This window comes from Hyaena hyaena, unplaced genomic scaffold, assembly GCF_003009895.1.
Source record: "Hyaena hyaena isolate Hyena2069 unplaced genomic scaffold, ASM300989v1 scaffold_44, whole genome shotgun sequence".
NCBI classification, from domain to species: Eukaryota; Metazoa; Chordata; class Mammalia; order Carnivora; family Hyaenidae; genus Hyaena; species Hyaena hyaena.
This window is the reverse complement of record NW_024080676.1, coordinates 284,958-307,584: the sequence shown is the minus strand read 5'-3', so window position 1 is coordinate 307,584 and position 22,627 is coordinate 284,958. Positions and strand designations below refer to the sequence as shown.

At 43.1% G+C, this 22,627-nt stretch overlaps 1 long non-coding RNA gene across 1 annotated transcript in view; it reads right to left on the bottom strand.

The window, feature by feature from the left end:
* Window positions 1-21,054, bottom strand: part of LOC120230552 — a 46,499-nt gene extending 25,445 nt beyond the window's left edge. Inside the window, exons 1-3 of the long non-coding RNA XR_005528074.1 lie at window positions 20,985-21,054; window positions 20,016-20,141; window positions 13,949-14,080 (exon numbers count right to left, since the gene is read on the bottom strand). This is a non-coding gene — a long non-coding RNA (uncharacterized LOC120230552). The remainder of the gene's footprint in view (window positions 1-13,948; window positions 14,081-20,015; window positions 20,142-20,984) is intronic.
* Between the last annotated feature and the right edge of the window lie 1,573 nt (window positions 21,055-22,627).

The window sequence follows — 22,627 nt, the reverse complement described above, 5'->3', positions numbered from 1 at the left end:
TAATGTTTTATTTATCTCTGAAAGTGAGAGACAGTGTGAGCGGGGGAGGGTCAGAGAGAGAGGGAGATACAGAATCTGAAGCAGGCTCCAGGCACTGAGCGAGCTGTCAGCACAGAGCCCGATGCCGGACTCAAACCCACGAATAGTGAGATCATGATCTGAGCTAAAGTTGGACGCTTAACCAACTGAGCCACCCAGGTGCCCCTGTTTTTATTTATTTTTGAAACTGAGAGAGAGAGATGGAGCATGAGTGGGGGAGGAGAAGAGAGAGAGGGAGACACAGAATCCAAAGCAGGCTCCAGGTTCTGAGCTGTTAGCACAGAGCCTGATGCAGGGCTCAAACCGACAAAACCATGAGATCAATATCTGAGTCAAAGTTGGATGCTTAAGTGACTGAGCCACCCAGGTGCCTTGACTACAACACATTTAAAGTCCTCAAAAGGTGCAATTTTTATATTCTCTTATCTAAAAGACCTTATGTTATTATTTTTTTTTCAATTTAACTTTTTAATACAGTTATTTATTATTGAGAGACAGAGCATGAAACAGGGGAGAGGCAGAGAGAGAAGGAGACACAGAATTGGAAGCAGCCTCCAGGTTCTGAGCAAGCTGTCAGTGCAGAGCCCGACCTGGGCCCGAACCCGGGAACTGTGAGATCGTGACCTGAGCTGAAGTTGGACACTCAACTGACTGAGCCACCCAGGTGCCCTGAAAAGACCTGTATGTTAATAAGGCTGTCTAATCTTTAATTCTTTAGCGTCTTAGTTTTAAATAATTGAAAATTTTATTTTAAGAAAACAAGCAAACAAAATGAAGTACTCATTAAGACATTGTGTTCTTTTGATTATGCGATTTCTCTGTGGAGCTTGCCCTCATTTTAAAGTTTCTTTTCTTAGGGCACCTGGGTGGCTCAGTTGGTTAAGCGTCTGACTTCGGCTCAGGTCATGATCTGATGGTTCGTGGGTTTGAGCCCCTCATCAGGCTCTGTGCTGACAGCCAGCTCAGAGCCTGCAGCCTGTTTCAGATTCTGTATCTCCCTCTCTCTCTGACCCTCCCCTGTTCACAGTGTCTCTCTCTCTCTCAGAAATAAATAAAACATAAAAAAAAAGTTTCTTTTCTTGGGTCCTGCATCCTCACAGGGAAGGAAGTGTTCTGCCAGGGAATCTCTTTTCCTTCTTCCCAGTAATGCCAGTTCCCTGCACTTGGACCAGCCTGATGTTTCGTTAGGCTGAACTTCAAGGAATCTCTGAAGGACAAGTGTACAAAGAAGTTAACCCCCTTGGAAAACTTCAGGTATAGTTAATCTTCCAGGAACTATCCCAATGTGAAAAATAACAAAACAAAATCAGACATGCAAAAGAAAGGGGAGGATTTCTCTAAAACACTTAATGGTCATTAATTTTCCCCCCACTGGGTAACACACACACACGTGCGCGCGTGCGCGCGCGCGCACACACACACACACAAACACACACACACACAATTCATACAGTCAACAGTGCCTGTCTCTGTTCCAGGTGCTGGCATTTACCAATGAAACAAAGCCCCAGTGCTTATGAAGATTGCCATGCAATTGGGGCAGACAGAAAAGAAGCAAAATGAATGAGAAAATTATATATAATATTAAGAGGCAGTATGGAGAGAAAGCACAGAATGGAGGGAAGTAGCCACTTTATTAAATAGTGTGCTCAAAAACGAACTACTGGGACCTCATCAAAATAAAAAGCTTCTGCATGGCAAAGGAAACAATCAATAAAACAGGCAACTGATGGAATGGGAAAAGATAGTTGCAAATGACATATCAGATAAAAGGCTAGTATCCAAAATATATAAGGAGCTCCTCAAACTCCACACCCAAAAAACAAATAATCCAGTGAAGAAATGGGCAGAAGACATGAACAGAAACTTCTCCAAAGAGGACATCCAGATGGCCAACAGACACATTAAACGATGCTCAGTGTCCCTCATCATCAGGGAAATACAAATCAAAACCACACTGAGATATCACCTCACGCTGGTCAGATTGGCTAAAATGAACAAATCAGGAGCCTCTAGATGCTGGCGAGGGTGTGGAGAAATGGGCACCCTCTTACACTGCTGGTGGGAATGTAAGCTGGTGCAACCCCTCTGGAAAACAGTATGGAGGTTCCTCAAAAAATTAACAATAAAACTCTCCCAGGATCCAACAGTAGTATTGCTAGGAATTTACCTGAGGGATAAAGGAGTGCTGATGCATAGAGGCACATGTGCCTGAATGTTCATAGCAGCACTCTCAACAATAGCCAAAACATGGAAAGAACCTATGTGTCCAACAACTGATGAATGGATCAAGAAGATGTGGTATATTTATACAATGCAATACTACATGCGAATGAGAAACAATGAAATCTGGCCATGTGTAGCAACATGGATGGACCTTGAGGGTGTTATGCTGAGCAAAATAAGTCAGGCAGAGAAGGACAAATACAATATGTTTGCACGTATAGGAGGATTAGGAGGAAGTTAATGGAGGACGAAGTGGGAGAAGAAGGGGAAAAATAGCTGGGGAGAGGGAGGGAGGCAAACCATGAGAGGCTCTTGAATGCTGAGAACAAACTGAGGGCTGAGGGGCGTGGGGGGAGAGGGGAAGGGGGATGATGGAGGAGGACACTTGTTGGGATGAACACTGGGTGTTATATGTAAACCAACTTGACAATAAACTATAAAAAATTTTAAAAAATAGGGTGCTCAGGGAAGGTCCAAAGGAAATAAGAGAACTAACCATGTGGATATGTGGGATAAGAGTATTTTAGACAGAGGGAACAGCAAGTGCAAAATCTGAGTATAGAATCTACGATGGTTAAAAAGAATCAAGGGGCGCCTGGGTGGCTTAGTCGGTTAAGCGTCCGACTTTCGCTTGGGTCATGATCTCACGGTTCGTGGGTTCGAGCCCTGCATCGGGCTCTGTGCTGACTGCCAGCTCAGAGCCTGGAGCCTATTTCAGAGTCTGTGTCTCCCTCTCTCTCTGACCCTCCCCTGCTCGCGCTGTCTCTCTCTCTCTCTCCTAGAAATAAATAAAAATATTTAAAAAAAAAAGAATCAAATACTACTGAAGTGTTTATAATGAAATGTAATGGACCCTTGTTTCACCCTTTCCTTGGCAGCTATACTGCCCATGGGCAACCATCTTATTACTTTTTAATAGTGTGCTTTTAATTTTGTTGATTATGTCCAGGTCTCTAACTTATATGCTCAAATAATTCCAACTTCATTTCCCAACTTTAAATGCTACCTATTAGCCTCCTGCATCAGATGAGGACTTAGCTCACTCTATTCCCATATTTCTTCCTTGCTCCTCCCAGTATCTGATAGATATATATGATTTTTCAGTCATGACATGAGTTACCATTATGACTGTAATACATATAAGCCTCTAGTTATGGTTTCATTGATTTTGGGAGAGAACAACTGGAAGTAGAAAGTGCAGATAGATCCATGGGGTTGGGCAAAGATCAGAAGTCTGGATATGGGCCCAAAGTCCAGAGTTCTGAAAAAGCACAGAGTACAAAGTTGGTCAAAGTCTAGGTCAGTCTCCATGGACAAAGATGATGAAATGTGAGTAGCACTGGTCAAAGTGCAAACAGCTTAAGAGTGAGAAGTATAAGGGGTGGTGGGTATTCATGGAGACACTAGAGTTTAAGGGCAAGAAATCTGGACTTCTGGGGAAACTGAGGCATTGGGCTTTCTTCCATGAGAGAGAAGTATCCTCTTCATGGCAAAATTCCAGCTCTTTGCTGATGCATTGTGCCACTCATTTGCTTATCTGACCTGAGATCCCACACCTACCTCCTGCACTCTTCTCTAATTCCCAGCACGGCTGCCCCTGTAGAGTGTCTTTCTCCAAGTTTCTTTGCCAATTGCCTCCTGTCTACATTTCACCTGTGGGGAACCTATGACAGAGACTGGAGAAAAAAGAAAGGGAAAATCCAGGGTCCTGCATTCCCCCTTTCTCTGCTTTAGGTGAGTTCTTGAGTATCTAGGTTCTGCCGAGTTGCTCTGGCTTCCGGGTTTTGATAATACGGTGTAGAAACTTTCCAGGGCTCTGAATCTTCTAGGTCATCTCACTGTCCTTTATTCAGCCTCTCAATTGTTCTAGCATCTTTGTGATGGGTTCCCTGTATTAACTTATCTCCAATGAACCATCTGGCATGAGCTCCATTTTCCTGAGAGAAGCCTGATTAATATACACTCTAAACACTGAAAACACTTTCCTACTACTGAATTAAGTCCATTTACTCCTGACTAGTAAATAAAGACAGTACTGGATTTTAGAAAGATTTCATATTATTGTTTCTATTTTTTTTAACCTTAAATTTGATCTTCCTTCCACACATTTCATACATGGCTATTGTCTAGTGTTTCTGAGATACTCCACCAATGGCACCTTAGACAAAATGCTGGACAATTAAATTGCTTTTGGCAGTTGCCAACCCAGATGGTGTATGCCAAATGATAATACATGCACAAAATGTTCTAGAACAGGATGACAATTTAGATGTAAATAAACCATTTGAGCATATGGCATCCACCCAGCTGTTTCTGGAGGTAAAACTGTGGAATCATTGGCTAAAATATAAATCTTAAAATAACTAAAAGTATCAGATAACTGGTGGACTAGACATAAGACAGATATTAGGAAGTTCCAGGTGTGCCCAATGGAAAATTATGGGCTGTTAGGTTATTTTCACTGTAATTCTTGGCAATGTGGAAAAATCAGAGATAAAGTATAGGTCAGTAAACATGAAATAAATACAACCCATTATGAAAAGGTACTTAGTACAGAGCTTAGGATGTAATAGACACTAAACAAACAAGTATGGAATGTTGGAGAAATGTGTTTTTTGAAGGGTTAGGTCTGTATGGACATAGGCAGATCTATGAGCAAAATTTTGAGATTCAAAAAGATTTTGACATAAAGTAATGAGATGCCATTTTACTCTTATTCAAATTGGATAAGGTTTTTAAAATTATGATATCCAATGCTGGAGAGAAAAATAGGATGAGAAGGTAATTAGTACATTTTTGGAAAGTAATTAGACAATATACATCCTAAGTCTTAAGTGTGTTTGACTCAGCATTTCACTGCTAGAAATTTATTCCATGGAAATATTCGTGGACATATGCTCTGATTTATCATCATGGTTCATTCTGGTCTAATTTATGACTGGAAGAAAAAATCTCACCTACTTCTACATCAAAAGACACTTGGTTAAGTAAAGTAAGGTATATCCATACAAAGGTAGATAGTGGGCAATCATAAAAATGATATGTAAAAATAATGGATATATGGAGGGAATGTCTATGATGTATTGATAAGTAAAAAGCAAGTTATAGTTTGATTCCATTAAATATTTATACATAAAAAAGTCACCAAAATGTTAGTAGAGTCAGATTAGGTGACTTTTTTGTTCCCCCAAGTGCTTGTCTCTATTTTTCAAGTGTTCTAGAATAACTTTATTTTGTAAATGGGTAAACACAAAAAATTTTTATAACACGCCTTAATTTCTACTTTTAAAAACTCAGCAACTGATTTTTTGGAAACTGATAATTATGGAAGAGAGGACATGTTTTGTGTTGGTAGTGAACTTTATTAGAGACTTAAAACACAGAGTATTTTATTAGACTGTACGAGGAAACAAAGGGTATGTAAACAAGTGATGTTATTGTGGAATGAGGCCTAAATGTCATTAAATGTATTTTTCATATAATTTTATAGAAAATTTGGAGAACTAGATATGTCAGTCCCATTATTCTCATAGACTATTGTTATTGGCATCTTCCTGAAATGTCTTTTAGTTTTACTTTAACAGCTTGAAAGTTATAATGCAACTTTGTGTTGTGTTTGCTTACTTTGATGCAAGCCTTTCCCCATTGTCATTGGGACCATCACAAGGTAACAAGATAACATATGCAAGGGGACAGCTGCAGGGTATTAATTTAGTGTTGGGATTCTTTTACTGAGCAGTGCTAAATGAAGAGGTAACTTAACACATTCCTCACTGATCTGGAAGAGACCCTCACTTTTGTTTCCACTGACTGCGCAGGATGTGTGAACGAGCTAGAGGTGACCCGCTGAGGAGGTATCTGGTAAACTATGTGCTGTGTGCCTGAGCAGGAGCATGGTGTGTGAGCATCAGAGTGGACATGAGACTCTGCTCATGATGTAGGTTCTATGATGCAAGGAACTTTATCATGACTGACATTCCAGAAGGGATGCTGCTCATTTATTCCTTCTGCCTGGACTGCCTGTTTTCCCTATTTCTGCTGTGAATTCATCCTTTGACATCCAGGTAACTGTCATCACCTTCCTTTCCCTATGCATCTACGAATACACTCTTTGTTATTCATTGTTATGGCTGAGTTGTGTCCCTTTCCCCTCACTCCATATATTGAAACCCTAATTCTTAATACCTTATGTTACTGTACTTGGCAATAGGGCCTTTAAAGTGGTATTTAAGTTACAATAGGTACATTAAAGTGAGCTCTCCTAAGAAGAGAAGATTAGGACACAGATAAGCACAGAGAGACCACGTGAGACCACGTGAGTAAGAAGGAGGCTATCTGCAAGCCAAGGAGAGGGGCCTCAGAAGAAACCAAACCTGTGGACACTTTGATCTTGGACTTCTAGCCTTCAGTATTGTGAGAAGGTAAATCTCTGTTGTTTAAGCCACCCACTGTGTGGCATTTTGTTATGGCAGTCTCAGAAAACAAACACACTCATGGAAGAGGGGACTAAAAACTGGTTCAAGGGAGGCACTGATGCCAGCAGAGTGGTGCCCCCCGTCCCCCAACTTCATTTCTACAACAGAGCATTTGGCCAAGATGACTCATCTGCAAGATCATTTTCAGTGTTGATATTCTAAGTTTCTATGCATTATTTGATAATTCTGGTATTTCTCACTCAGATGAAAGCAGCATTCTTTCAGTAGATTTAGCTTCCCTCTGATCCATTCTCCTTAGGTGGCCAAAGTGTTTCTACAACTATGATCATGTTACATTGGAACACTTTGGTGGCTGCCCATCCCCTTCCATATGAAGCCTAATCATCTCAGCATCACATAGAAGGCCCTTCCCTACTTGGCCCACATCCACGTCCAGACTCCGCTCCCAGCATGGGCTCATCTCAATATGTCCTCTGGCCATGCAAAACTACTCATGGCTCCCAAAGTGCCATAAACTCTCACACTTGATGTGCTTGCACGTGTCACATGCTCTGCCCAGATCATCCTCCCTTCACCACCTTCTTGGCTACTCATTTTTAAATACTGGCCCAGGTACTGTTTTTCCTTGGGAGGCTTCCCTGACCCATCTCCTTTCTCCTCCACCCTAATTCCCTTCTGGGTTAAGCACCCATGGGTCCCCTTAGCTCTGTCAGTGCCTTGATCACAGGCTTAGATAGGGAGACTCTAGTACTCTGTGCACACACTAAGTACTCCTTGAACGCAATTCTGATATTAGGAAGAAGTGGATTATATCAGAGTCTCTAAATTGGAAGGGGTGGGATTATTTGCCAGAAATTTGGCCCAAAATGAAGTCTTTTTTAAAAACATTTTTAATGTTTTATTTATTTCTGAGAGAGAGAGAGAGAGAGACAGTGTGAACAGGGGAGGGTTAGAGAGAGAGGGAGATATAGAATCCGAAACAGGCTCCAGGTTCTGAGCTTAGCTGCATAGAGCCCGACACAGGGCTCGAACCCACGAACCGTGAGATCACGACCTGAGCTGAAGTCAGATGCTTAACTGACTAAGCCACCCAGGTGCCCCCAAAATAAAGTCTTAAGGAGCATATGAGCCTGAGGGCAAAATGCAACAGTGAGCTGGAAAATAAGCAGGCAGCAGAGTTCCTACAAATTTGCCAAACATTTTTTGATGTTAGGGCACAGCTTAGTGCTACGTTGGGATTACCAGCATCAGCAGTTTGAAATGGTCTGACATTACCTCCTTCCTTGGGAAGCTGGGGACCAGGGGCAAAAGAATATATTTGGGAAGGTCAGCCTCCCAGGTGAGGGACTGAGGCTGCTTCAGGAAATGGTTCTTACCCAGAGCTTCATATACTTCAAACCCAACGTTTGCACCAAAACAGGGAGGAGATCTGAGGCAGATATTAGGAGCTGGAACATACAAAGAATGGGGGTAGACCAAACAGGTACAACTCAGGAGACCGGAGTTCAATTTCTGCATTTGTTGCTGGTAGTTTTATGATGCTGGACAATTAATTTAAGCTTTGCAAACCTTTGTTCTCTTTATATAACATAGGGATGCTAGCATCTATCTTGACTACTTCTCAATATCGCATCAAATGGGAACATATCTGTGAATGAGCTTTGTATACTAAGAAACCAAGGCCCAGGAAAGACACTGTTAATGAGGGCTTCCAGCCTGCAGGGGCAGGTGCTGGCCATGGTCTTCTTGGGCCTGCAGGGGCAAGCAGGGAAGGGGCTGCTCTTGGCCGGGGGAGGATGTGGGCAGATTCTGGCCAAGGGCACTGGCAACAAAACTAGCTTTTCTTCCATTTCTGACCCCCACCCCTCAAAAATGACCTAATGGGGCTGGCAAAAATCCACAGGAGGAGAGTTAGTGGTGAGGGGGAAGAGAGAAATTTCTAGAAGATCCAGTGAGGAAGTAAGGGTTCTCCCAAACAGAAAGATAAAAACTGAGAGACAACGAATGAATTAATAAGAAGTACTGAATTCAGCAATGCTATAACACAATCAAGTAGTAAATAGGTAAAGTTCAGGAGGGATTTAGATATTCACAGATGATAAAATTGAAATGAATTATTGAGCAGCTTTGGAAATGTTTAGGGTAAACCACTACGAAGTCACTAGCATAAAAGAGTCCCCTTAAAATAACTTTTTAATGAATGTTTATTCATTTTTGAGAGAGAGAGAGAGTGCAAGCTTGTGAGGGGTAGAGAGAGGGAGACAGAGGATCTGAAGAAGGCTCTGTGCTATCAGCAGAGCTGGATGCAGGCTCGAACTCACAAACCATGAGATCGTGACCTAAGCAGAAATTGGGCACTTAACCAAGGCGTCCAAAATAACTCTTTTTTTAACCTCTCATGAGACTGGGGCTGGATAATTCTGACACCGATTTTCAAAATTTCTGCATTAAGGAATTGAGTGGAGAAATGCTAAAAAATGCTATTTTCTTTGCTAACTGGACTTCCTTGCAGGGCCCACTGCACCTGTAACCACTAGCACCATGTCTGTGTTTTCTGCTATGTGCAAGCTATGAGGACAGGGATAGGTCAGTCTTATTTGCAGCAGTTCCCAAGTCCTGGCATAGCTCCCAGTAAACAGTGATCCTTAATCAGTTTTCAAAGTTGAATGTTGTTTTCTCAAGAGTGGCTCTCATTTTGTCCAGAGAAGCCGTCCCTTTAGGACCCTGACCTGAGCCAATGGAAGCATTCCAGAATTTCACAACAGAGATGTTGGGCCTCTGTAGGGTTTGCCATGAACCACCCACTCTATCCACTTGGGCCAGCCTATCTCTGTCTGCTCCATGTCTGACTCTCATTGTCCTATAGGTTTCTGCTTTCTTTTGACCTGTTTGTGGTTATGGAGCCTCTGTTTTTCTGCTGGTAAGCACAGGTAAATCTCTAAGTCGATGGCCTGTCTCCTTGGAGTCCTTTTTAAGTCATCTGATTTCTCAGGCCTGGCCATTTGCAAATTTCTCCCTTGGGCAGCCCGAGTGGTTTCAGTCCCAAGCCCAGGTTTTGGGATGCTGCCTTCCCTTTGGCTTTGAGGAACAGGGGGCTGGGGCTGGACATTGTCCTGAGGATCCACAAAGGCACCAGGAAATCGAGGAGAGGAGAATGAGCAGAACCCAGGTCAGTTCTGTCTCTCTGCCTAAAGGAGGAGTTGCCTTGAGGACAGTTCATGCTTATTTGATGAGGCAGTGGGGGACTTAGAGGAGAACTGACCCTTGTCCTGGGTTAAGCTCTGCCCTTCCTCCAGCACTGACAAAGCTAAAGCACCACCTTCCCCTCTTACATAGTCATCAGCCCCATCTGTCTGGATTCCTGCAAGAGTTAGAAATTGTGTGAGTCTTTGCTATGACTGTCTCGGCAGGTTGAGAGCAGAGCTTCTTAGTGTCTCCATCCACAGACCCAAGAGGTTGGTGATTGTTGATTCCTACAAGGAGAGCCACATGCGAAAGCTATGCTAGGCTCTGGGCCAACACGCCCCCACAAAAGTCTGCCCTGGCAAAGGGTCTGGGATGGGGCACAGACTTGGGCAGGGCCTCTCTGTGATCTAATTGCTTCAAGGTAGCTGGGCCTGGCCCGTTGCCTACCACTTGGCCTGGAGCAAAGCTGCCCTTCATTTGGTTCCATGAAGGCCTGGCAGAGGCTCTATGGGATGAGCAGGCATGGATGCCGGGGTTTCTGGTGGGAAGGGAGCTTGGCTGCATTTACTCATCCATTCTCACACCAACGCAGGCTCCACTAGCACCCTAAGCAGCCTTGTCTTAGTTTGGGCTGCTCCAACAAATACTGCAGATTGGGTGGCTTAAACAATGAACACTTATTTCTCACAGTTCTGGAGGCTGGGAAGTCCCAGATCAAAGTGCTGGCAGATCTGGTGTCTGGTGAAGGCCTGTTTCCTGGTTTGGAGATGACCATCTTGCTGTGTCTGCAAATGGGGAGCAAGAATCTCTCATGTCTTCTTATGAAGGCACTAATCCCATTCAGGAGGGCTCTACTCTCATGAACTAATTATCATGAGATAATATTATATCATGATATAATAATAATTAGAGAGATAATACTCTCTAATTATCTCCCAAAGGCCCCACCTCCTAATACCATTCACATTAGGGGTTAGGATTTCAACATAGGAATTTGGGGGGACACCAATGTTCACTCCATAACAAGGCCTCAGCTGAAGTCGGGGGCCAGGTTGCTCACCTGGTTTCTTGCAGCCCTACGAAAACTTCATGGCCCTGGACTTCAAAATGCTTTAAGGGATGAACATTCAGGAGGCAAGGATTCAAGAAAGGACAAAGCTTGCATGAGGAACAAGGCAAAGTTGGCTCTGATGACAGTAAAGGAAGATGGGAAATAAGCCTGGAAACATGGCAGTTTGACCACATAGGGTGAAGCTCTAAACAAAACCACAAGGATTGACTGTAACTTTTGCCATAAACATCTGATAGTGTGTGGATGTGTTTGCTCTGGTCCTAAGTTATCTGGAAGATGGTGCAGAGGATCAAATTTATGTTTCTGGAGGAGGTATTTCAAGGAGGCTGGGCTCTCTACTGTTGTGTCAGGAGCAACGACAAATAGCAAGTGCTATATACATCATCTTATCTATTCGGAAAGCAAATAAGCAAAGAGCAGGTAAAAACTCTGGCCAAAGTCACCAAATAATAGAAGAGATAAAAGTGTAGGAGTGGAGGAAAACTGCAGTTATTTGCGGTCTGTCCATTAGCTTGGGATGGCTCAGTACGATGCCAACCAAAGGGCTATTCAGTGGTGTAAGGATGGACACCAGGACCACTGACCAACCACCAGCCCATCTCAATTAGATATTATATTGAAAACCAGGCTAATGGCAATCAATTATAATGGCTTTGCCCAGGTGGTTTCTGCTAACACAAGGAAAACTAAACTATTCCAGTCTGTAGGGATATTCTTTTTTGCACTTTCAGGTTTCATTTGATCTGAAAATCTCTGGGGTTGACAGAGTGGGCAGAAATTGTGCAAAAATTCTGAACAAAATGAAAGTGGAAAAACTACTCTAGACTTGGTTAGTAAGCTAGACCATATACCTAAAAGTTCATTAAAATTGTTACATATCGGGTAAGAGATAATAGAAAGACAAGAAAGTGCCCAAAAGATAAGAAAGACTTTCCAATTTCTATGCTCACAATAATTACCCAGAGTATTTAAAACACCTCAAATATAGGGGCGCCTGGGTGGCTCAGTCAGTTAAGTGTCTGACTTTGGCTTAGTGATCTCGCGGTTCATGAGCTTGAGCCCCGCGTTGGGTTCTGTGTTGACAGCTCGGAGCCTGGAGCCTGCTTGAGATTCCGTGTCTCCCTCTCTCTCTGCTCCTCCCCTCTTGTGTTCTAGCTCTCTCTTTCTCTCAAAAAAAAAACATTAAAAAAAAATAAAAACACAAATATATAAAACAATGAATTATCCTCTGTGAGTTTAGAAAAGACATTATAAGGGGATTTTCCACTTAATCATCCATCTACCCATTTCTTCCCTGCGAACTACAGAAGGAGCTATTTTTTCTTCCATATAATTGTCAATTTTTATTTTTGATTTGCCTGAATGAAAAGCTATGGAATATTAGAATCAGATCACTGGACATAATTCATTCATTAAATGACTGTTTATTGAGTGCTGAAAACGTGCATGGTGGCAGGTATACAATGGGGGTTCAGACGGCCAAAAAGAATTTATATTCTAGTGGACAGTACAGACTAAGAGCAAGTAAAAAGAAAAAAGTTACAAATTATGCTAAATCATGAAAGAGTCAAATAATGGGCTCACACAGAGTAGAATGCAAGAAAACTGACTTTGAGGAGGAGATCAGAAAGGGGACTGAGGTGCAGCAGGATAAAGGTGCCTGCCCGGGGCCACCATATAGTCAGTGGTAGGGCCACAACCCCTGCTTCCTACCTCTGGAATCCTTTGGACTGTGCTGTCTGCTCTCACATAGAATCTGCCTCTGTTCTTTGGCAATCTGTGTAGATACTGGATGATTTCTTGGCTGGCTTTCAAAAGCAGGTGGGAGGCTGTGTAGTGGGGAGAGGCAAGGTTCACTGACTGGAGGTGTGCTACGTGCTGCTACATGTCTCTGAAGATCTCAGAGAGAAGGGGCATGGCAAACTTTTAGAGGTCATTGCCCTGTAGAAGACCAATCATGTAACGTGATTCTTAGCAGTAGAAAATATGTTGAGGGGGAGGCTTGCTGCCTTTTCTCCCATTTCAGTGGGAACTGTCTTTTTGAGGGCTCCCTTCCACTGGCCCTATTCTGCCTGTTTAGGCAGGGCTGCTTGTCAGCTTTTGGATTAAGCGTTAAGTAAAATCATAGTGAATGAGGCCTCTGATTCAAGGAAATTACTAATAGGAATAGAAAAATTGGACTGATAAAGGGAAACGTCATGGCCTGTAACATTTTATTAAAGTAATATGGAAATTATATTTTCTAATACAATAGGCTGGAGTGGTATTTCTCTAGCTATGGGGGTTTCCACTGATGAATATAATGACTTTGCAAACGATAATTTAAAAAATTCAGTGGCTGAGTCCAGCTCTTCTGGAATTGCCAGACCCAGATCTATAGCAAATAAAATTTCACGGATGAAGCAGTGAGGCAAGAATAAGTTCACTGGCTCCAGTTACCACCCTACGAAGTCAGTGGGTCTGCCCTGGCCATTAGAGAGTATGTAACAGTGCCCTCTGCCCAGATTAAATCTCCAGTACTCTGTAGAAAAGGACATAACTGCTATATATAGTACTGTAATAGGACAGTTTCCCCGTTGTGGCCCAGGGACAAGAACACATGCTTATCTGAGACCTCTGATTTCTTAATTCTCTCTGCCATCCTAATGGACACTTCCAGCTGGGCCTGACCACACCGCAATCTGTAAATCATCAGACCACCTAGAATAACTCTTAAGCCATACCACGGCACATTATTTTGGATAATCTACTATTTTAGATGACTTCTTAAGTACTTGAACAACTGAAGGCATGGCTAAAGTTCAAGTGAGATTTCAAAATAATTAGCCACATCTTAAACACAATGCAGTATAAACACAAATTAAAAAAAAAACAAACTCAAAATCCCCAACCCAAAACAATTTAGTATAAGTAGTGACAATTGTTTTCCTAAAGGTAATGGAAATATATGGGATGTGATTTTTTCATTTATTATCATAGGGGCAAATACCTGTGTTTTTCTGGGCCATTGCTTGGCTTGGTCCATCTTGCAGATGCAGAAGCTGAGCTCCAGAGATACTCTTCTTGATGTCCAGTGTTAGCAACAGAGATTTACCTGGTATCTGAGATGCTGTAGTATCAGCTGAACAGAATAAACAGATTGTTAAGAGCCCCAAATGGGAAAAGGTACATTTGGTAGGTTGGATTATTATTCTTGATTTTTCTTTCCCAATTCCCATTTGGCTCCCTGTTATAGAATTGTAAGTCTACACATCTTGCCATTGGCTTTGTTGACAGTGTGGATAGTAGAGTACATCTCCCACTATTGATGTTGGTTTGGGCTATGTGACTTGTTTTGGCCAATGTAATGTTAGCAGACATGACATGACTAGAGTCTATTAATGTGCTTGCATGGTTTGGCTTGACCTCTTATGTCTTATGATCTACTAGGAGAAGAACATGTCCATATCAGTCCTGGTCCCAAAATAAGGAGACATGTAGAGAAAATCTGAACCCAACTTGCAGCCTGTAGCCCACCCCAGCCAAATTGCTGCCTGAAGTAGAGCTGCCCTAGTTAAGCAAGAAAAGGAAATAATTTTTTTTTTAAGGCAGGGTGGGGGGGGGAAGGAGAATGTGTCTGCTATGCAGCATTACTACTTCAACAGCTGATTAATACATTAAACATCTGTGGATCGGGCTACAAATATCAACTGGGGAAATTGCAATCTGGAATTCACTTATTCATCATATGTGAATAAATACTAAACTGGCCCTTTTGGCAAGCACTGTGCTGGGCTTGGGGCATCAAATAGAAAGAGTACATTGTCATGGCTAGAAGGGCGATGACAGTTCAGTAACATAATCAATAACATAACAGACCTAAAAGACAATGCTCAAGAGCAATAGTAGGGCCATGTACAATGGCCTATGGACACACAGTATGCCTGGAGGGATGGAGAGTTGGTGACACAGAGGCTATCATTTGGATCAGGTCTTCAAGGAGGACTTTGTCAGCAAAGGAGAGAAAGGCATTCCAGGCAGTGGGAACAGTGCAGAGGTAGGGCCATTGGAGTGTTCATGAAATACAGAGTAGCTCAGTGTGCTAGAGCATGGAGGGGAGTGGCAGGAGATGAGGCCAGAAAGTTGGATTGGGGATAAGTTGGAAAGGCCCATGACTAAGGAGTGTGGACTTTATTTAGTAGGCTTTAGTCCATGGACATTTTAAGGAAACTCTCTGAGATTTTTAAGCAGTGGGCAACATAATTAAATCCATGCTTTAGAACAATGTTTCTTAAGGTGTGGTTCCAGAACCAGCAATATCAGCATCACCTGGAAATTATTAGAAATGCAAATTCTTGGCCCAGACTTAGTAAATAAAAAACTTTGGGGTGGGCCCAGCAATCTGTGTTCTATAAAGTACTCTAGGTGATTCTGATGCCCACTGAAGTTTGACATTCACTGCTTAGGACAATCAGTCTCTTCTTAGTCATGAGAGTGGGGAAATCATGCTGGGAAGAGTTTCTGAAGAGGCCCAGAAGATTCAGGAGGCTCCCTGCTTGAGGGTAAGGAAAGGTGGAAGATTCTTACCACTTACCTGGCCCCGAGGCAGTCAGATCAAGGTGGCCAGAGCATAGGCAAGAGGAGGCATTCATCTGTTCACTCATTCATTCATTTACTCAAGAAGCCTTTCTTAGCAATGACTATGATCAAGCATCGAACTGGGTCCCTGAGGGAGAATCTGGAAAACATGTTGCTGCCCCTTGGAAAGAACTCATTCCTAGTGGCATCAACCTTGTTCTAACTGGAGCAAGATTCCATATGCTTACTAACCTGTTTCTCTTTTTCTTTAGTGGTTAATGAGCAAAACTGATTAATTTCAAGGTCTCTGATGATTAGGATGATATTGGCTATCAATGATGGACACTTACTATATGCCAGACCCTGTTCTAAGCTCTTGAAGCTATTGAGTCTTCATAAGAGCTTCATGAGGTTGATCCTAAGATTATCCACATTTTGCTGATAAGTGAATCAAGACACACAGAAGATAAACATCCTGCCTAATTTTATACAAACTTGTAAGTACAGGAGTGGCATGTGAGCTCAGGTAGTCACTGTGCTGACGACATCTTCCAACCTGCTGGGCTAGCAAAATATTGAGAATTCCTGAAGAAACTAGGTAAACATACATCGTAAGAGCAGAACTTTGGAGAGTACAAGGAGAAACGAACTTTGTTATTTTCCCTATCACCTGCTTGAACCTGTTCTGTAGAGCCAGTACTAGATATCCCAACTCAACTGACAGCTTTGAAGAACTACCTTTTCCTTTTGTAGGTCGTTTAGAGCTCACAGTAGGCTACACCTCCCAGCACCTTGTCTGGGTGCCTGACACTGCCCCCTGATGTTACCACTCTGTTGGAAGGGCTAGGGCAAAATGAGAGCCGTTGGGGGCGGGGGGGGGGGTGTCTTGGCATCACCAGCTATTAGATATAGAGAAGCTCTCTTGATTCTTAGTTTGAGAGCCTTGAGTTGAGAAGTGGACATGGCCAAACCAAGGATGATTCTGTTGACTCTGTAGCATAGAGGGAGGCCCAGGCATGGGGTCTCCAACATCCTCATCCAGAATGTGAATTACCATTCTCTAGAGTAGAAGCATACCTCATGAAGGAGACTAGCTGTGCTAGACTGATCCGAGGCCCTTCCATTTTTCGAGACTCCTGGGACATCAGAAAATGGTGATTTGTCAAGTGTTTCCATGCTAAGAGGTGACTACTTTAACCTGTAAAATTTCTTTTTTAAGAATAATGACTTCATAGTGCGGTAGGTAAGCATAGGGACTCTGGAGTCCAGGCAGCTTGAGTTCAAATCCTGACCCAATACTTAATTAGCTGTGTGATCTTATGAGCTGTGTGACTTTGGGCATGCTATTTGGTCTTTCTGAACTCAGTTTCTAATCTATAAAAATGGGCATAGTAATACATCCTCATAGGGTATTTCTGACGGTTAAATACAAGCCTCAGAAGAGCTCCTGGACTCTTGGAACAGTATACACTACATGAGTGTCTGTCATTATTGTTATTCATTGGACTCCAAGTAGCGTCATCTGGTAAGAAGCAGCTAATTTCAAGTATTATTTTAAAAATATCATTTTCCTTCACTCCCCCATCAGGGAGTCTTGGTGACTGTGTATATAATTTCTTTTGCAGATAATTTCAAAATTTGAAATTTTAGGCCATTTCTGAACCAAGACCTGGGTCACATGGTCTCTTGACACCTCTTGTGAACTGGGATGCCTGCCCTGCTCCTGCGAGTGGCAGATACTCCACTTAAAACCTGCCACCTGAGGGACCAGTCCCTACCCACACCCAGGGGCAGCCCTTCAGCTTTGGGACTAGGGCTGTGGATGGACATCTATGATGAGAGTTTAGTAACTGACTCCCAGCAAAAGACACAGACGCCTAGGGTGTTGGATTCAGTCAATCTTCCGGCCAAACACAAGGGTGTGGCTCTTTAACCATCAGAGGTTGTTCTCTCCCTGGCTGAAGTTCAAAGTGATTGTGTTGCCAGTTGGCCGGGAGGAAGTTTGACTTTGCTAATAGGCTCCCTGTGCAATGCAAAGAACTCCTGTGGCAGTACTTGCAGTACCCACCAAAGCCTGTGCTAATCTCCATCCCTAAATATAGTTGTGACTGTCACCTTCCAGCTTGAGGGTGGTGAATAGTCACCACCTGTACACTTACAGGACTCTAATGTCACCTAACACCTTTGTGTTGCTGCCCCAGCAAGAAGCTGGTATGTAGGAAGGGTGGCATAAAAGTGGCATGGAAATTGAGTAGTGAGAGCTGGGTCACAGGCAGTGTGTCCTGACCCCTGAGGTCCTTCTAAATGTACCGTGACCGTGAAACTTACCCCACAGTCACAGCTCAAATGCTGGAGCCAATGCCCTGTGTTTTGATGCCTGCTCTTCATTCTGTCAAATCCTGGCCATGTTCCAGTGCTCCTAATTACCTCTTGCCTAGCAGCAGCGAGGTGGCAGTCACAGTGCAGAGGTGGGGGTGGCTGCTCTGTGCTTCCAGGCCTGTGTGGCTGGGAAGCACTGCTGCAAAATCTTCACTACTCTCCACAGCCCCCCCACCCCCCCAGGCAGCAGGCAAAGTAGCACTTTACAAGTGAGAGGAAGACATTTATTGTCAGCTAAACATTCCCAATCAGCCCAATGGCTGTGAGCAGACTTTTGCCAAAGCTTCTGAGATGCTGATGTGCACCATTAGCTGCTAGCCAGCCTGTCATTACCTTACCCCTAAGAGGTGTGGGTGCTTGGCAGGGTTTGGGTGTAGGATGCCCATCGACTGAGTTATTTATAGGGCAATTATTTTCCTGCTTTCTCTTCCTACCTTTTCTTTTTAATATTTATTTTGGGGTTAGTACAAGCAGGGGAGGGGCAGACAGAGGGGGACCGAGGATCCAAAGCAGGCTTTGTACTGACCGGCTGACAGCAGTGAGCCCCGTGTGGGGCTCGAACTCATGAACCATGAGATGATGACCTGAGCTGAAGCTGGATGCTTAACCGACTGAGCCACCAGGTGCCCCACTCTCTTCCCACCTTTTTTTTTTTTTTTTAATTTTTTTAAAATTATTTTTTGTGTTTATTTATTTAAAAATTTTTATTTATTTCTAGGAGAGAGAGAGAGAGAGAGACAGCATGAGCAGGGGAGGGTCAGAGAGAGAGAGAGACACAGAATCTGAAGCAGGCTACAGGCTCTGAGCTAGCTGTCAACACAGAGCCTGACGCGGGGCTCAAACCCATGAACCATGAGATCATGACCTGAACTGAAGTCAGACGCTTAACTGACTGAGCCACCCAGGGGCCTCTCTTCCCACCTTCTTATATGAAGTATAGGTAAAGGTCACTGGCATGTCTGAACATTCTACATTTCTAACATGTTTTGCCTGGAGCAGGCAATGAGTGCTACCCACCACCCGGTAAGGAGAGAAGGGTGGACAGAGGGGTGAATGCGTTCAGCTCCCTGGGACTGCAAGAGGGGTGCTTGGCCCTGAAGGTTTCAAATTTCTACCTGAGAAGGACAATATTTATAGCTTTTATTCTAAATGTTGAGAAAGACCTTTGCTAAAAAAGTTTTTCCTTCCAGCACTATTAATTTGCATACAATGAGGAGAAATCCTTTAAAGGAATGGTTTCCAAACTATGTCTTTTTTAAACTAAAGAAACATTTTTTTTCCCAAGTGAAATCTTACGCCACAGCCTAGGATATAAAACTGGAACGACGACAGGAAATCCTTCCTGGATCTAGAGGCGGCACCATCTCTGTTTCCCCAGCAACCTCAGCAGCGGTCACACAGATTTCCAACACCCTCGGTGCTGCGAAACCTCCGCTTGGTCTGAGTTCTCTACCGTCATCTACTTCATGCCCAAAGTATTTGGTTTCTCAGACTGGCAAGGGGGCCCTTGCAGGCAAGTGAGTGTCATCAGGGGGCCTTTGACGCAGGATCTCTGGGGCTTGGGCATTTTATCCAGCATGATTCAGGCACTGAGAGACGGGTACATGGAGATTCGAGTCCTTTCTCCATCTGACTCAGCGATGGCCAGTGCTTGGCAAAAATAGGTAATTTATTGAATCATTTGTCACTGGAAACATATGAACTGCATTCTGTCTTCATGCTGCCAACCTCCCTGATCTACCTCATGGGTTTTATATTCCCAAGTGGGAAGATGAAATAAATAAGGAAATAGGAAGCAAACAAAAATGAGTATTCCTATGACTGGCAAGGGCTAGAAGAAAATAACACAGGTTAATGGGATGGGGGTAAGGACTGGAAGGTAGTTCTTTAGACTGGGTATGTGAGGATGGCCTCAAAAAGGAGTGACCCATAAGCTGAGACCTGAACGGTGAGCAATTATCCAGCCGGGAGAAAACTTGGGGGAAGAGTATTTGCAGCAGAGGGAAGAGCATATGTGAAGTTCTTGAGAAGGTGCGTGCTTGGCTTGTTTGAAGAGCAGAAAGCTGAGTAATGTGACAGAGACCTTGGTGACTGGGGGCAATAGGGTGGGGGGGCCTTACCAGAGAGTCCAAGGTTGGGTGTTTGGGCTTGAAGATTAATGGGGGTCAGAGGGAGGGTTTTCAGGTTCTCTCCCACTCATGTGTTGCTCCTTTCCTTCAGCATTGCATTTGGATTGCCATTTATATCTAGAAAATGAGCACATTTATCTTTATCTGTTAATAGTGCCTCATAATTAACAACTAAAACCTACAAGTACCCCAAATTGAAAAAATACTGGGGTCTCAAAGGAACCATAAATGCTAGCATTCATGTAACAAATATTAATTTCTTTTAACAGAGGAGTGTTAACTGTAGTCATCATGAACATTACATCCCTAGTACTTATTTATTTTCTAATTGGAAATTTGTACCTTTTGCAGAATTTATGCTCTACCTGTGTGACCTTAGGCAAGTACTTAACATCTCTATTCTTAATTTTTCTCATCTGTAAAAAGGGAATAATAATAGTACTTCCATTATAGCATTGTTCTGACAATAAAGTATTTGTAAGATGCTTAGAATACATGGTAAACATGATATGTATTTGCTGTTTTTGGTTTATATGCAAAGGCACAACTATTTCAGATATTTTTGGGGTACCTATCATGTGCTCAGTACTGTGCTGCATACTGAGTATACGGCAATGAACAAAGCAAGCTCAGTCCCTGCCCGGCACCTGGCTTCCTGCTCCTTACTGCGTAAAACAAGGCATGGAATTGCAAATCACCACCTTTGGCCAAAGCATGTGCAGGGTGGTAGAGAAAGGTGCAGGGGTTTCTTTATTATATTGGGAGCCATCAGGGGCCAACCCAGGTCCCATCCCCTAGAAAGCCTCTAGAGTCTGCAGAGAATATTCTGATATGAAGAAAATTCCCTTAGAAGGACCATATATAGGGTGAGCACAGGCACCTGTTTGGTCCTCAGCCTCCCTGCAGCCATCTAGCTGATATCATTATCACTGAACCCTAGTCTTGAATCTTGAGCCTTACCTCCAGTCCCTGCTCCTGGCTTCTGCTTGAACTGGTATCTTAAATGAATGGTATGCATCTCTTTTTTGGACTTCAAAGATCCACCAGGTATGACCTAAAAGGACAGAATCAAGCAGGAACACTCACCAAGCCAAATTACCTTCCCAAATAAGGACAAGGCTCACTTGTAGGTTCCTATCAAATTATAATTACAAAAAATTAATCACACCAGTTCCTTGATTCATAGTATTGGTGAGGTGAGCCAGAGCAAAGCATCTTTCTAAACTACAATGGTTCTGAAGGGTTAAATGCATTCCATGCTTGGCACAGCTTTCCAGGTGATGTAGACACGTTGGTGCTGGGCCTTCATGACGGGCTCCTTTATACTTCAGCGGCCTTGTCTCTTCTCACTCCTCCCCATGTGTCCTATCACTCCACGCTGCTCCATGTTCTCCGGGTGTGCCCGGGCTCTCTCCCTGCCTTTCTTGCTAACCGTTACCCAGATTTATCCTCCTGGAACACCTACGCAACTCTCAGGACTCACTCGGGCATCACCCCCACCAGGAAGCCTCTCTTCCTCTCTCAACATTATATGGGACCCCTCCTCTGTGACTCCCTGGACTGCACTTCAGTTCCACTGGAGCCCTGAGGCTGTCTCTTTGGGTGCCTCTTTCACAGACTTGGCCTTCTAAGGCCCTGTCTCACTCACCATTTCATCTCTATAGCTTTCTGGGGCTTAATAAATTATTTTAAATGAATAAATGAGTGAAATATCATTATCTCCTGTAGTCCTATTGAAAATCTCTGTAGGTACATTAATATTTATAATTTACTCTGTATCAATTTTGGGATGGGGGAAATACAGTCCTTATACCTATAAAAGGTCTTGGAACACTGAAAAGCTTCTTGTGGGACTTATTTTTTTTCTGTCATATACTTTCCCTATATCAGATCATTGCTGATTTTCCTTCTTCTGCTGCATGATGGAAGGAGTATTTTATGACTACAATTTTTGAGAATGTCTACTAAGGTATATTTCCCTAGTTTTTGCACTGGGGCTTGAACCACAAGTAGTACCAGAAAACTGTTGTAAATTAGGTAAATGTAACATTTATAATAAATCTCAGCTACCTATAAAATAAATCATCAGTACAACACTGGCTGAGAGAGAGAGAGATTTATTCCTCTCTCGTGTAAAAGAAGTCCGGAAGTTGGCTGGCATCTACTGTATATAGTAGTGAGAACCTGGGTGAGGTCTAATGATGGCTAAACCTTCCAGATACCTGTAAGTTAAAAGTAATATTAGGGGCGCCTGGGTGTCTCAGTTGGTTAAGCGTCTGACTTCGGCTCAGGTCATGATCACACGGTTCGTGGGTTCAAGCCCCGCATTGGGCTCTGTGCTGACAGCTAGCTCAGAGCCTGGAGCCTGTTCCAGATTCTGTATCTCCCTCTCTCTCTGACCCTCCCGTGCTCACGCGCACTCTCTCTCTCCCTCTCTCTCTCTCAGAAATAAGTAAAACATTTTTAAAAAAGTAATATTATTAAAGGGCTTTTGTAAAGATCTAAAGTAATAAACCCTGGCCTGACAGACCGTAAATGTTCAACAGATATGAGAAAAAAAAAATCACATCTATTATTTTATTATTAGTGCTAGTTGATTCTGC